A 15,570-nucleotide genomic window follows, 5' to 3' on the forward strand; every position below is an offset into this window, starting at 1 on the left:
GCTTGCATGCTCACACTTCACCTGGCTGTCCTTTCCAAGGAACCAAGAGAAATGATGTACAGCCCTGTAAAGAGAACAAAGAACAGGGTGGCCTTAGGCTGTAAATTCAAAGAACTTCTGGAAGAACATTTAAATATTGAACATTGAATATCTCTTTGCAGGAGTCAACAAAGATTGATGAGGAGAAAGTGTGAAGGGGACAGGATTTATAATCTGTTAATGTTCCCAGCCTCCCCACCCACCTCAGTGAAGAGAATGAGGCACCCCTCACTCCTCTGCCTTCTGAGGAGCTTCTCTGACAAACTAGTTCAAGGAATCCTGCAAGGCTGAATTAGAAAATGAGCAGAGGACAATTAAAGCTAAGAATCCAGAGAGGAAAGCCTAAGGAGAAAAGGAAAAGGAGCAGAAAGCGAGAGACAAAGTTGAGAGAGAAAGAGAATAATGGGAGAGAAAAAGTAAGTCATGGGGTTCAGAGAAAAAGAGGATTTTTTCTGTGGGAGTGGAGGGTCACAGAGGAGAGGCTCCAGCATAAAATGATATGAAAAAGAATCAGGCCGAAGATGGAAAAGAGACATGAGAAGTGCTCCCTGGGTTTATGAACTGCGTCCCCTTTATTGTTTTCCAGGGGCTGAGTGCTTTAGTACTTGTGGTTATTTGGACACGCTTATTTGAATATGACTGTCTCTAAGGTTTGCATTTGTCTTTAAAAATACAGACAAAATGGGGTGCCTGGGTGGCTCAAGTGGTTAAGTGTCCGACTTGGGCTCAGGTCATGATCTCCCAGTTCATGAGTTTGAAACCCTTTGTTGGGCTTTGTGCTGACAGCTCAGAGCCTGGAGCCTGCCTCAGATTCTGTGTCTCCCTCCCTCTCTGCCCCTCCCCCACTCGCACTTCGTGTGTGTGGGTGTGTGTGTGTGTGTCTCCTCTCTCTCTCTCTCTCAAAAATGAAAAAACATTAAAAATTTTTAATTTAAAAATACAGGTAAAAACTTGCTCCACTTTATCTAAATGCACAAATTAATATGCCATAACACGTTGAAAAAATATCAAAGTGTTTGAGTCTTTTGTCAACAGGAAAAAAAGGTTGTTTGCCTGCATTCCCTTAAGGGCTCTCCTTTCACAGACTGAAAAGAGCCACCAGTCTTTTTTGTAATGCCGGTATTGGCCTTCTTTACTGCCCTTGAACTCTGCATTGGTTATCAGTTCATTGCCAAACACATCCCTGAATATAACGCTTTATGATAAACCACCCAGGAATTCCTAGAAGCATTTTGCCTTTAGGGTATGATACTAAGCCTCCCCAACAGAGGGTGCTGAAGAGACAATGCAAGAGGAAGAGGCTTCTGGAAATTCTCAGCACAGGTAGGGGAGACAGTTGGGTGTTTGCCTTGTCCAGATGGAGCCTGCCCAAGCCATGTGACCAGAACATGATCCCTCACGACCTTGCAGCTTGGCCTGGTGATAACTCGTCCTCTCTTGAAAACCTTCACTCACCCACCCCCATTCCCAGCGCATCCTACATCCGGAAAGCCTTCTGCCCCTGCTAACATCAAGACCCCCACTGCATGCCCACACCACCTGTTGCCAATCGTCTGCTCCCCACCTGCATGCACCTGGAGGACTGCCTGATGTCTGCCTACAACTCCACTCCTGCCAACTTGCCTGCTGTTAGGTGGCCACAGCACACTTTATCCAAGAAGCCTGAACTCCTTCCAAATATGTCTTTCCTTGAGTATTCCCCCTCAGCCCTTATGTACTATATAAAGTTTCCTCTGTCTTATAGTTACTCTTTGTTAGAGTTACAAATTCTTATATCAAAATTCCTCTTTAACCTACTATGCGGTTTCTATCTCCCAGTTAGACCCAGACTGTTACAGACTCTTTGATGTAGTTTGGTATACTAAACTCCACTCCTAATACCATTTTTCTCAGAGGAATATGTCACTTCTTCACTCCTTGGAAACACCCACTTTATGAATGCTGAACATTGGGCAGATAGAATAACTTCCATAGGGGTCTGCAATAGATTCAAAACCAGATCTTAAATGACTAAAGAATTTCCTTCAATTCCTCGCTGAGTAAACAGTAAAGGATCAATTACAAATACAGAGCAAATCATTTTCTATGAAAGGCAAAACACAGAGATGAAATGAGACATCCAAAAACATAATCAAGCTTTGAGTCTAAGTTTTGTAACTTTCACTATAACCTGAACTGAGATGATACACCTTCATACTATGTAAGCATGTTTACTTTTGTTAGTGAGGTACATGTGACATGTGACATTATATTACTTTCAAGTGTACAACATGAGAATTCGATATTTTTATATATTGTGAAATGATCACAAGTCCAGTTAACATCCATTTCCATACATGGTTACAAACATTTTTTCTTGTGATGAGAACTTTTAAGGTCTACTCTCTTAGCAACGTTCAAATATGCAATACAGTATTATTACCTATAGTCATCATGCTATACATTACATCTCATTAATTATTTATTTTATGACTGGAAGCTTGCCCTTTTGGACAAACTTCATCCATTACGCCCATTCCTCACCTCCTACCTCTGGCAACCACCAATCTCTTCTGTGTATCTATGAGCTCAGGGTATTGGGGGGGGGGGGGGGGTTCTGGTCTAAGGTGTTTTTTTTTTTATATTTACATATAAATAAGATCATATGGTATTTGTCTTTCTCTGATTTATTTCAATTAGCATAGTGCCCTCAAGATCCAGTCATGTTATTGCAAGTGGTGGGATCGCCTTCTTTTTATGGTTGCATAATATTTCATTATATATATATATGTGTGTGTGTGTGTGTGTATGTGTGTGTGTGTGTATATATATATGTATACATATACATATATATATACACACACACACACATATACACATATCCCACATTTTCTTTATCCATTCATCCATCGATGGACACTTAGGTTACTTCCTTATCTTAGCTATTGTAAACAATGCTGCAATGAACATAGAGGTAGAGATGTCTTTTCATGTTAGTGTTTTCGTTTTCTTCAGATAAATATCCAGAAGTGGAATTTCTGGATCTGTAGGCGTGTTTATTAACATGCCATACATTCCAAGGGAGCACTCAGGGTCTGTTTCTTTCTTCTCTAAACATTCTATCACCATGCTTCAGAGATTTGATCTTTCACTCTGAAGTGTTAACAGCTAAAAAGTTAAAACAACCTTCTTCACCCACACCAATCTCTCTCTCTCTTTCTCTCTCTCTCTCACACACACACACACACACACACACACACACACACAGAGTTTGGTACATCTGAGTTCTAGTTGCATTTGTTCCTACATCCTATCATTTTTTTCTTCTCTCATTTGCAAATGCCACTATTACTTTTGAAAATCAGGTTATAATTCACTAAATTCAAAAATGTCTTAATTATAGGTCCTGCAGCTTTCTTAATCTATACCTCTTGAGCAATTATCTGGTTTTTTTTCCATATTTGCCATGCCAACAGGTCTAAGATTAGAATTTACATTAGCAGTTCCCCAGCCCATGAGTTCCAAACTAAGAAGAGAGAACCTACTGTTACATTAACTTTTGACAGAAAATAACATCCTGTGGCAAATACCTTTAAATCAAATTTGTCATGCTCCAGAGGGCCCATTTCTTTCAAAAGTGCAAAATTCAGAAGGGCAAGGAATAGAAATAAGAAGGTGTGATCTTGAGTGTGAAATATTCAGCTGTGAATTACTACATTAAATGTTCCTACATTTCAAAGCAAATGAAAATTCTCTAGTAATCAACTGGCAGTCACAAACTAGTATGTATCTTATTAATTAATCTCTTAACAGGAATGACACAAAATATGAAGTCCGACCACACTAGTCTAGTTATTGTTTGATCTGCTTTTCTTGAACTTGTTAAAGAACATATCAGAAAAAATTCAGTATAGGAGAAAAAATAAGAGAGTTTGTTAGAAAACACAGGCTGAGTCAAGCCCTAGAAGATACTATCAACTGGGAAATATTGAATGCATTTTCAGCAAGACTTATGATGTTACAAACTGAAATCAAGTTACCTGAAAGGCACCAGATGTAGAAATTGAAAAACTTATTGCAAGGAATGTCAAAAACTGAAAAATAATATTAAACAAAGTGGAGCCATGCATAATTCCTGTTAATATATTTATCATCAATCACCAGTTTCATATCAATTGCAGGTCTCTGGTTCCTTCAAAGTTCTCTACAATTTCTGATTTTTCGTCTTTATTTTTTTTTAACTTTCTGAAATTTTACTGTTGTAAAAGTTTCCACAGAGCCTGTGGTAGCCTGTTTTGAAGATGTTGCTGTCCATTCATTATTTTCTCTTTGATCTATTCATATAATCTTTTTCCACCAAAGCTTATCTCCTTACATCATTTAGAAGCAATTGTTTGGCATTCTTTCCAGCGATCTCCTGAACTGCTCTAAAACCAGCCCCTCTCCCCATTGCTATTTCCATGATCCTAATACAGGCTCTCATCATCTTCTGCTCTAATGATTCCAGTAGATTCCAAACTTGTCTTTCTGGTTTCCCTGGTGCAATAGCTAACCCTCTTTCTTGAGGATGAACCAAGTGTAAAGACTTTCGTTCTACTAGATATCGAGGCTTATTATAAAGTTGTGATAATTAAGAAAATGTGGGAGTGCCTGGGCTCAGTCAGTTGAGCGTCCCACTTTGGCTCAGGTCATGATCTCACAGCTTGTGAGGTTTTTTTTTTCAATATATGAAATTTATTGTCAAATTGGTTTCTATACAACACCCAGTGCTCATCCCAAATGGTGCCCTCCTCAGTACCCACACTCCCCTCCCTCCCACCCCCCATCAACCCTCAGTTTGTTCTCAGTTTTTAAGGGTCTCTTATGCTTTGGCTCTCTCCCACTCTAACCTGGTTTGAGCCCTGTGTTGGGCTCTGTGCTGATAGCTCAGAGCCTGGAGCTTGCTTCAGTTTCTGTGTGTCTCTCTCTCTCTCTCTGCCCCCTTCCCACTCACTCTGTCTCTCTCTCAAAAGTTAATAAAAACATTAAAAAATTAAGAAAGAAAAAAAAAGAAAATATGGCATTAGTGCAGCAATAGAGAAGTAAACCAATGAAGCAGAATAAGGAGTCCAAGAATGGACCCACACATCCTGAGCACTTGATTTATAACTAAGATGTCATGGCAAGGCAGTGGAGAAATAATGTCCTTTGCAATCAATGACTCTGGAAGAAGTATGCATTCATATGGAAAATAATGAAGTCACAGCTTTAACTCACACGCAGATAAGAATCATACCTTGTATGTTATACACTTATGGTGAAAGACAAAGCTGTAAAGCTTTTAAGAGCTCATAGGAGACTTCTTTGTGTCTTCAGGATAGGAAAAATTTTCTTAAATAAGACATAAAAAGCAATCAAAAGAGAAGAAATTAGATCTATTTAAGTATATTAAAATTAAGAACTTATAATTCATCAAAAGATACATATTAAGGGATATCTGGGGGCGGGGCTCAGTTGGTTAAGCATCTGACTCTTGATTTCAGCTCAGGTCATGATCTTACAGTTGTGATAATGAGTCCTGCATCAGGTTCCACACGGAGCATGGAACCTGCTTAACATTCTCTTTCTTCCTCTCCCTCTGCACCTCTCTCTGTTCATGCTCTCTTTCTCGCTGTATCTCTCAAAACAAATAAATAAACATTTTTAAAAGATACATATTAATAGAGTGAAAAACAAAACAAACAAACCCAAGAATGGGAAAAGCTACTGTAACATATAAAATGAGACATTTATATGCAAAACATGTTAAAAACAAAACAAAGCAAAACCCTACAAAACATTAGAAAAAGTCACAAACATTAGAAAAAAAGGACGGAAGGGGTGCTGGGGTGGCTCAGTCAGTTAAGTGTCCGACTTTGACTCAGGTCATGATCTCTTGGTTCTTGGATTCAAGCCCTGCGTCGGGCTCTGTGTTGACAGCTCAGAGCCTGGAGCCTGCTTGGAATTCTGTGTCTCCCTCTCTCTCTGCCCCTTCCCCATTCATGCTCTCTCTCTCTCTCTCTCTCTCTCTCTCAACAGTGAATTAACGTTAGAAGAAAAAGAAGAAAGGAAAAAGGACAGAAGACTTGAACAGACACTTCATAAAAAAGAAACTGAATGGCTAAAAATATGTGAAAGAATGCTCGGCCTCATAAATAATGAGAAAACGCAAACGTGAATCAGAAGGAGATTCCACTACACATCTGCCAGATTGTCAAAAACGACTGACTACTGCACTGACAGTATCAGGTGCTGACAAGGACACGGAGCACTGAGAACACCCACACCGCTTGCAGTAGGCAAAATGGTCATGCCACTTTCGGAAATATTTTGGCCTCTTCTCCTGAATTTGAAGATATGCCTCTCTTATGACCCAAAAAAGGCACCCTCTTGAGAAACTTGTATGCATGTGCAGGAGGAGGTACGTAAGGACAGCCACAGCTACATTGCTTATAATGATCCACAGGATGGAAGCTACTGATGTATCTTAACAGTACATTGTCTAGTGTGTTCATACATGGAAGACCACCTGTCAATGAAATTGAATGAACTACAACTACACAAAGCAAGTAATAGCATTAAGCGAAAGAAGCAAGATGCAAAAGAGTATATACAGAATGACTTCATTTATAGAAAATTCAAAGCAAGCAAAACTAAAATGTAGTGTTTAAAGTTACACACATAGGTGGTTAACTCTGCAGAGGTGGTAAAGCTCTAAAGCTACACAAGGACTTGATCATCATTAAGCATTGTGGTCAATTTAACAGGGTAAGTGAAGGGGAAAGTGTGAGGGAGAAAATGAGAATAGTAAGAGAGTTCTGGTGTTCAGGCAAGGCTCCATCTCTGACCTGGGTAGTGGTTACATGGGTATTCACTTTGTAATTGTTCCTGTAAAAAAAAAAATGTTTATTTATTTTTGAGAGAGAGAGAGAGAGAGAGAGAGAGCATGAGTGGGGGAGGATCAGAGAGAGAGACACAGAATCGGAAGCAGGCTTCAGGCTCTGAGCTGCCAGCACAGAGCCTGATGTGGGGTTCAAACCCACAAACTGTGAGATTATGACCTGAGCCAAAGTTGGACGCTTAACTGACTGAGCCACCCAGGTGCCCCTATAATTTTTCAATAAACGGTACCTTTAGGTTTTGCATACTTTTCTCTACATGGGCTTTACTTTACAGTATAACCAGATTGGAAAAAAAAAATGTTTCCACTAGATAAATGTGAATCAAAGTACATAACCTTATTCCTTATAGATTCCATTGGATCAATTACCTTTAGCTCAGAAAATACTTGCTCCCACTAGAATTCTTTTGATTTACTTATCTTGTAGTCTTTGCATTTTTATAGGCTAGAAATGCTTCTCTATACCTCTAAATTTGGCTCTCAGAAACTTTTCATTATGGAGACTAACTATTGTCATGGGAATGATATCCAGATAGAATCTAGACATGCTATAATAAAAAAAGAAAAAAGTCAAATAACTGGGAATATTTTAAAGCCAATGGGAAGGATAACAATTGGCAGTATCTTACCGACAACAGTGAGAAAACCCAAAACCCTAAGGGCTACAGGCTGCTGTCCTGCCTGTGACCAGAGCACTGGTGGCCTAGATTGCCCATTCCCGCTCTTTCTTGTTCTTTTCAATTCTCTCTACGTAGCTGATAAATTAAATTAAATTTATCTGGGTGGCTCAGCCAATTAAGCATCTGAGTTCAGGTCATGATCTCACAGTTCATGAGTTTGAGCCCCTAGTCCAGCTCTGCGCTGACAGCTCAGAGCCTAAAGCCTGCTTCGGATTCTGTGTCTCCCTCTCTCTCTGCCCCTCCCACCTCACGTTCTGTCTCTCTTTCTCTCAAAAATAAATAAACATTAAAAAAATTATTTTAAATTTTGTATTATTCTGTTGCTGCTGCTACTGCCACCTTATAATTGTGTAGCTTATTATCCAGTAATTTCTTCACTGAACATCGAGTTGCTGGTCAAACACAAGACACCACTGGTTACTGCTCCTCAGAAGCTTTGCCTATCATAGGCATAGTTACTTCATTATCCCATATAATCTCCAACAATGCTCCGGGGTAGGCAGTGGATATGTTGCTATTCATTGTTTGAGCGTTTTTTTAATTGGATTTTTTATTAGTTACCTTTTGCTATGAATAACTCACCCCAAAACTTAGTGAAGCAACCTTTATGAAGCTCCAATTCTGCAAATCAGCTAGGCAGCTTCCTCTGGTTTGGGCTAGTTCAGCTAATTTTAGCTGGGCTCACTAGTGAGTCAGCCAGCAACTGGCTGACCTAGGATGGCCTCACTCACTCATTGTCTGGCCAGGATGACAGGACAACTGGGCCACACATATTTCATCATTCTACAGGCTAACTCAGGCTTCTTCACGTGACGGTAGCAGAGTTCTGAGAGCAGCAAAAGCACATGCCAAATGTGCAAGCATGTTGCAAGTCTCTGTGTATGTCACATTTGCTAAAGTCCCTTGTTCAAAGCAAGTCACATGGTCCAGCCCAGAATCGGTGTGGGAGGATATAAGCAAAGGGTGTGAATGTAAAAGATGATAAATCTATGGCCATCTTTGCCATCCACTGCAGCCCTAGAATGCCTCTCCTAAGATCACACTGGTAGTATGTGGCAATCGAAGCACAGCTCATGGCCCCTCACTTGTAGTTCAGTGTTCTTTCCATCAGGGCAAACAAACAGAAGGAAGAGGGGAAGCTAATGGAGGTAGAAATTGGGGAGGGTGTGCAGGGGAAGATGATAAGGAAGTCACACAGGGTAATTCAGATCACAAAGCTTACTCAGTTAAAGTGGTGATGGTGGTGAAATTAACTGAGCAATCGCCACATGTTGCTTTGTTTTATGCAATACTGACCAATTTTAGAATGTTCTCATCATCAACAACATAAATGTGAAAAGCATTGATCCACTCGTCCCATCTTCTTATATCTCCTCACGTCTTCCCCACCTCCCCAGGATTACCATCTCAACACAACTTTCCGGCCATCGGTCAGGAATCTGCAATTTCCCTTGCAAGTGCACACAACACTTAAGTCAGTTTCACAAAGCAGATGTCCATTAAATTTGGTTGACTAAATGAGAAATAGCACAGAGAATATACTAAAACATCAAACCGTTGCCCCCAGGAATATTTATTTTATTAGTACTACTGTAAATGCTGCAAAGAGTGTTCAGCTCTGGCATGCCAAGGGAGTTCCTCATTTGCAACTCTGGTTTTCCATTGTTGTCATTTCATGTGAAGAACATTGCAACTCAGTCCACAGTTTGGAAAGGTCAAGAAGCATTAAAGTACTTGAGGGGATGTGTTTGGCTAGTTTGACTACAACCTGGTTTGGCTCACACTCCTGAACTTACTAGCTCTTCATCTTTGAGCAGGTTGTTAGTACTGAGACTCAGGTTCTTCATCTGTAAAATGAGGATCACAGCGTTTACCTCAAAGACCATGTGAAGGATTGAATAGAATCAATCTGGGGGCACCTGGGTGACTCAGTCCGTTAGGCATCTGACTCTTGATCTCAGCTCTGGTTTTGATGTGGGGATCATAGGTTCAAGCCCCACTTTGGGCTTCTCATTGGGCTCCCTGATGGGTCCCACATTGGCCCTGTGCTGGGCTCCGTGCTGAGCATGAAGCCTACCTAAAAACAAACAAAAAAAAAACCCCAAAAAACCAAAAAACAAAAGAATCAATATGTAGGTAGCATGCATAGCACAGAGCTAATTGTGGATACTCTTTATATGATCATCTCTACTATTACTAATAATAGAAATCATTATAAGACAAATAATTTATTGTTTCACAGATTGAGATAATAGGGGAAACTGGGAGATCTATTTCTAAGGAATTCCCAGATTTTCTTTTTTTGTTGGTTTTCGAAAGTTCATTAAATCCCATTTACAGCAAACCAGAGAAGCCATTTCCTGATGTCCTCTCATGTATTAATTAATTTGCTCAGACCCTTGTCTACACTACCTGCAGCTCCCTTTCCCTATTCAGAGGACAGATGTTATTGACCTTCCTTCACTCCCATCAGGAAACTGCTCTGCCTTCTTTCTAGAGTCTCTGACCATCTTTCTATGTATATTTAAAAGCACCACAGGGATGGAAAAAAATCAGGCTGATAAAGATGCAGCCTAGTCCTTTATTAAAAAAAATAAAGCCATCTTTCTGAATAAAGATTAGAGATTTCAGTGCTAATATCCTTCTTGAAAAAAATCATGTTTCAATGCAGATAAGGAAGAAAGGCAAACTCTTTGCAACAACAAATCTTATTCTTCATTGGGCCCTCATTGTTTCATAAACAATAATACGCACACATTAGGAGGAGAATATCTTGTTGAAACAATAAATGGCCCCTTAGGACCTCAAAGTGCTTTGAGGAAATTGCTATTAATTTTTCTAATCACCCTGTAGCAATAAAAATCTCAATTCACAGAATTAAATTGAGATCTCAAGAGTCAAGTGGCAAATGCATAGTAAAGAGGTCCCCCAGTAGTCTACTTTCTGAAAATATTTTGGTCATTTTCATGAAGGGTTATTATGAAAAATGAATACCAACAGTTCAAAAACTTTGTCAGCTATTCTGAAGAAAAGTTTTCAAAGAAACCAGGCAAGTCTGACTTTCCTTTCAGGATTACTTGAAGAACTGGCTGAGATGGATCAGAGGGGAAAAAATGTGAAAAAAATAAAGCAGAATATGCAAAAAGAAAAAAAGAAGTCTGCTAAGAGCTGGCTGTGTCCTCCTAAAACATAAGTAATAGGTATGATTTCATTCGGAGATGTGGATTCAAAGGATCTTTCATATAAAATTGTTTGGAGTACACCAAAAAGTCTACTCTGATTAAAACTCTTTTCTCCAACAGTTCCTACTGGGATTTATCATTCATTTAGATTAACTCACCAGCTCCTATGATAATCACTCATATCTGGGAGTGGTACCACAATAAGTCACAATTACTGCAAATATTTTAGTGTAAATTAATTCATCTAAGGAAAACTAAACAGACTAGATTTTTTTATTTCAAAGAGTATAGATTCAGAGCATATCTGCTGGGACATCACAATGGTGAGTCCTGAGCAAGCAAGGGACAGAGGACATGTTGTTGATGTAGGACAGAATGCTCAGGCTATAGTTAGACCACTTTCTCTATGCCTCAACTTCCTCCTTGTAAAAGAGGAATGATTCTGTCCTGCTTAGCTCTCAGAGTCACTGTGAAAATCAAATTCAATAATATTCTGAAACACTCAAGTGTTTCATTCAAATATAAAAAAAATAAAGAAAGAATGGGTCCTAGAAGTGTGGCAAGGGTTATAAGGACAAAAAACATTCAGATGGGATAAGAGTAATGATAAAAATAAATGACTACATAGATAAATAACATAAGAAATGTCGGTTACGAAGTTTTGCTTGAAATCACTCCTGGAAAACAGTGTAGATATTTTTTATTCAAGGACATAAAATAAGGATAAAAATAAGACAAGTTGCTGCATGAAATGAAGATTTTCTAACATTTATAAAAAAAACCCTGGAGACATGAAAGTCAGTCCCTTTCCTTGATCTCTCCTTAAATAAAAGGCAATTGCTAAAAAAAGAAAAAAAAAAGTAGTAGATTTTCAAGCCCTGATGTGCACAGATGCCCATGAGATCTGAAATGAAAAAAACAAAACAAAACAAAACAAAACCTCTTAAACCATAGTCTTAGATAGATTTCATTATTTATATGTATGTTTGTAAATCCAGATTAAAAAGGTGTAAAAGACACACTGGACTATTAATAGTGTTTCCTTCAGGGAGAAAGGTGAGGCTGGGGAAAGCTGGGAAGGAGGACTTTCTTTACACTTTTGTAATATTTGAAAAATCTCTAATCATATATTTTATGACTTTTTAAAAAATAGCATGATAGATATTATGATAGACATATGCAGTTTCTAACCATGGAAGATGGGACCCTCTGAGACTTAATAACTAAGCAGGAATCAGTCAGACAGAATAGCAGAGGAAAGGCACTTACGGCAGAGAATCAGCATGTGCAAAGGCACAGGGGTCTAGGACGAGGAGAGGTATTCATTATGTGTGGTAGTTTGGTAAAAGCAAATCCTAGGTGGATATGGTAGAAGAGTGGAGGGTGATGGTAGAAGGCTGATCGTGGGGCCTGTGTAAGATGTTAAGGAATTTGAACTGTATTCTGAGCCACTCGGAAGCCATTGATGGATTGGGGGCGGGGCGGGGGGGGGTGGTTGGGGAGGGTGGATAACATGCTGCAGTTTGTGTTTCAGGGAGATGTCACTGAAAACAGTGTAGACAATGAATGGAGTAGAAGAAAAAACAATTAGGAAACACTATGAGCAAGGAAAGAGTTGTCAGCGCTCTTAACTAAAACCATGGAAAGGAATCAAGAAACTATTGGTTATTTGCAACCAATGGAGATGAAAGTGGAGGTGCAGTCAAGAGGTAAGGCTTTAACAATCAGCATTTCCTGGGATGCCTGGGTGGCTCCGTCAGTTAAGCACCTGACTTCACCTCAGGTCATGATCCCGGGTTCGATAGTCCGATTGCTGCATGGGGGTCTGTGCTGAAAGCTCAGAGCCTGTTTTGGATTCTGTGTCTCCCTCTTTCTGCCCCTCTCCTGCTCGCACTTCCCCGCCCCCTTTCAGAAATAAACACTAAAAAATAAAAAAAAAAAAAAGAATCAGCATTTCCCAATTCCATTATTCATGTTCTCCATCACAATCTAAGAAAAACCCACTACTATCTTTTACTCAGTAATTTTTATTGACTCACATTAAGCCTCATGCTAAGCAGAAAAATAATAGGTTTGATACACTGTGCTTTTCTACTACACCTTAATATAAGCACATATAAATTAAAATTAAAATGCATCTAAGTCTTCTTAAATACCAGCAATGAAAACTATACCACACTTTAGGACACATAGGATCAATTGCTTCCATTTCTAAAACCCTATAAGTCTATGCTCTTTAACCAAAAGCTTCCTTTGAAATTTGAGCCCCCAGAATGTTATAAGCATTTTGTCCAAGATTTAGCTTAGACTGAGTATGGTCTCCAGATCTAGTAACTCAGAACTGCAAATTCTCAGACCCTACTAAAGCAGAAATTCTTAAGGTACAAGGGACTAATCTATGTTTTAAGAAATTTCCATGTGAATTTGATGCCCCTACCTAAAGTCTGAGAACCACTGCTTTGGGCCATGCACAAGATTTCTCCAGCAAAGAAACTGAGGCAATCAGGAGAATGTAAGTAGGATCATTTCCAGCTCAGTGCTCTTACATCTAATAACATCTATTATTCTTTTTTATTATCCAGATCCATACTGTGCCTTTTAGAACCATGCTCAGTTCATTGACAACCATTAAATAGATCAATTGAGGATAATGATGCATTTGTGGTTTTCTAGATCTCTAGTGTACCACTTCTCAAATTCTCATACCACAGTTACTACCTTCATAATTCTGCTCCAACCATGCATCACATATTGTACACACATATTATTTACTTAAAGTTTTTCCTTAAATAAATTCCCTTTTTTATTTTAATAAATTAAAGGACAAATTTATATTACTGCCATCACCAGAAAGTACCACTTGCTGTGACTAAAAGCTAACTACAAAGAAAAATACAATGTCAGATTCTACCCTTATTTGTCAAAAGTTATGCTCTGATGACATGATACTCTATGTATAAAACCCAAAGACTGCACCAAAAAATTTGCTATAACTAATACATGAACTTATCAAAGTCACAGGATATAAAATCAATGTGTAGAAATCTGTTGCATTTCTATACACCAATAATGAAACAGCAGAAGAAGAAATCAAGGAATCAATCCCATTTGCAATTGCCCCAATAACAATTAGATACCTAGGAATAAACCTAACTAAAGAGGGAAAAGATCTGTACTCTAAAAACTGTAGAACACTTATGAAAAAAATTGAAGAAGACACAAAGAAATGGAAAAGCATTTCATGCTCATGGATTGGAAGAACATTGTCAAAATATCTATACTACCCAGAGCAATCTATACATTAATGCAATCCCTTTCAAAATACCACCCGCATTTTTTACAGAGCTAGAACAAACAATCCGAAAATTTGTATGGAACCACAAAAGACCCCAAATAGCCAAAGCAATCCTGAAAAAAAAAGCAAAGCTGGAAGTATCATAATTCCAGATTTCAAGCTATATTATAGAGCTGTAGTCATCAAGACAGTATGGTACAAGTGCAAAAGCAGACACATAGAAACCCAGAAATGGACCCACAACCATATGGGCAACAAATCTTCAAAAAAGCAGGAAAGAATATCCAAAGGAAAAAAGACAGTCTTTTCAACTAATGATGTTGGGAAAACTGGATGGCGACATGCAGAAGAATGAAACTGAACCATTTACTTACACCATACACAAAAATAAACTCAAAATGGATGAATGACCTAAATGTGAGATAGGAAACCATCAAAATCCTAGAGGAGAACACAGGCAGCAACCTCTTTAACCTCAGCCGCAGCAATTTCTTACTAGACACATCACCAAACACAAGGGAAACTAAAGCAAACATGAACTATCAGGACCTCATCAAGATAAAAGCTTCTGCACAGTGAATTAAACAATCAACAAAACTAAAAGGCAGCCTATGGAGTGGGAGAAGATATTTGCAAATGGCACATCTGATAAAGGGTTAATATCCAAAATCTATAAAGAACATATCAATTTCAACACCCCAAAAAACAAATAATCCAGGTAAGAAATGGGCGGAAGACATAAATAGATACTTTTCCAAAGACATCCAGATGGCTAATAGACACATGAAAAGATGCTCAATATCATTCATCATTAGGGAAATATAAATCAAAACCATGGTGAGATATCACTTCATACCTGTCAGAATGTCTAAAATTTATAACACAAGAAACAACAGATGTTGGTGAGGATGTGGTGAAAGGAGAAGCCTCTTGCCCTGCTGATGTGAATGCAAACTGGTACAGCCACTCTAAAGAACAGTATGGAGGATCCTCAAGAGACTAAAAATAGAACTACCCTACAATCCAGCAATTGCACGATTAGGTATTTACCCAAAGGATACAAAAACCCAGATGGAAGGGGTACATGCACCCCAATGTTTAACAGCCTTATCGACAATAGCAAAACTATGGAGAAAGCTCAAATGTCCATCAAATGATGAATGGATAAAGAAGATGTGATATTTATACAATGAGATCTTACTCAGCCATCAAAAAGAATGAAATCTTGCTATTTGCAATGACATGGTTGAAGCTAGAGTGTATCATGCTAAGCAAAATTAGTCAACTGGAGAAAGACAAGTACCATGTGATTTCACTCATATGTGGAATTAAAGAAACAAAACAGATGAACATGTGAAGGGGGTGGAAAGAAGAGCAGGAAACAAACCACAAGTGACTTGTAACAATAGAGAACAAACTGAAGATTGTTGGAGGGGAGGTGAGTGCAGGATGGGCTAAATGGGTGATGGGTATTAA

At 38.7% G+C, this 15,570-nt stretch overlaps 1 pseudogene; it reads left to right on the top strand.

Annotated features, from left to right (window-relative positions):
• Positions 1-1,565: 1,565 nt before the first annotated feature.
• LOC125922457 (60S ribosomal protein L7a-like) overlaps positions 1,566-15,570 on the top strand; it is a 133,389-nt pseudogene continuing 119,384 nt past the window's right edge.

The sequence above is a fragment of the Panthera uncia genome, chromosome B1 (assembly GCF_023721935.1).
Source record: "Panthera uncia isolate 11264 chromosome B1, Puncia_PCG_1.0, whole genome shotgun sequence".
Taxonomy (NCBI): domain Eukaryota; kingdom Metazoa; phylum Chordata; class Mammalia; order Carnivora; family Felidae; genus Panthera; species Panthera uncia.